Source organism: Eimeria mitis, genomic scaffold (assembly GCF_000499745.2).
Source record: "Eimeria mitis Houghton genomic scaffold, Emh_scaff516, whole genome shotgun sequence".
In the NCBI taxonomy this organism is placed as follows: domain Eukaryota; phylum Apicomplexa; class Conoidasida; order Eucoccidiorida; family Eimeriidae; genus Eimeria; species Eimeria mitis.
The window spans coordinates 17,064-18,364 of NW_013573454.1; positions in this window are offsets into that span (position 1 = coordinate 17,064).

Genomic DNA, 1,301 nt, shown 5'->3' on the forward strand with positions numbered 1-1,301 from the left:
GCAAGGCACCAGAGAGGCAAAGCCAGGCTGGAGAGGCAGCCCCAATTCAGCAGAAGGGAGGTAGAGGACAACACTCCACTGACTGCCCAGAAGTCAATGGGACCGCGTGGGCTGTGTGGTCACCTGTAGTTCCACCTGCGGCCGTCGCAGTCCTGCAGCATCCTCTCCAGAGAGCCGCTGTATCTGCAGACAACAGATCATGCGCAGGAGCAGAGAACAGCAACTATAAATAGCAATACTTGATATCTAGGATAAGGGTTTTTCAGAAGTGAATTCTCTGTGGGGCAACGGACTGGCGCAAACACTGCAGATAGGCGGCCTGCGTCGCACAAAAAAACATACACACACAAGGAGTCCACTGTTCGAGAAGACATATCCCTACGCCGCATCACTGCTGGAGCACTGTCAGGAGAAGCGGCTACACAGAACAGGTGCTCATATACAGTAGAAGAGCGCTCACGAGCTCCGTGGCGCAGGGGAGGTCTTCTTCTGGCCCGAAAGTTCGCGGCATCTGCTGCTGGTGCTGCTTCTTCTCGGGGGCCGTAGCTGAGGTGGTCTGACCCATGCTGCGCTTTTTGAAGACCGGCAACGCTGGAGCCTCAACACCCGAGCAACAGTTGCCTGGAATGCGCAGCGAAAGCGCCAAGTATCAGCGCCCAAACCCGCTGAAGCACCGGCAACGCCAGAACAGAAGGAACAACTGTTCAACAGCGTAGCTTGTGTTACCTGGGTGTTCGGCTGTGTGTTGTCGTTACGGGCCTCAACAGGTGGCGTCTGTCGCTCAGTGACAGTGTTGCAGACAACAGGGCTGCTGCAGCGGTGTCTGTTGCCACAATGAAGCCACTCTGACAGGTTAACCTGTTTCAATGCAACTACAGCAAGGCGTGGGAAACTGTTGATGCGGCTGCGTGCTGCTGTTGGAGATAGAATGAACGAGAATGCTGCGATTGGTGGATACCCGCCCTGCCCATCTGGCAGCCAGGACGGACTGCGCCGCGCGATAGGCAGGAACACCCGTTTCTACTTCAATGAAATACAGCAGTGGAGGGGTAACCAAACGGGCATTGCAGCCTGGGACCGGGATGCATGTGGTGGCGAGCAGCAACCCTCTCGTCTGCTGGAGACGCCGCTGCAGCGGTTGCTGCAGCGCCAGATACAACAGACCTTTCTAAAAAACAGAACTTAACAACACTCGATGGAAGGGATTGTCTTGCAGTCTGTCTTCCTAACCGGGCTTGGGGCCCTCAGAGGTCCGCCGCAACAACACATGTAGCTACTGGGGGCTCGGATGGTCGCGCAGT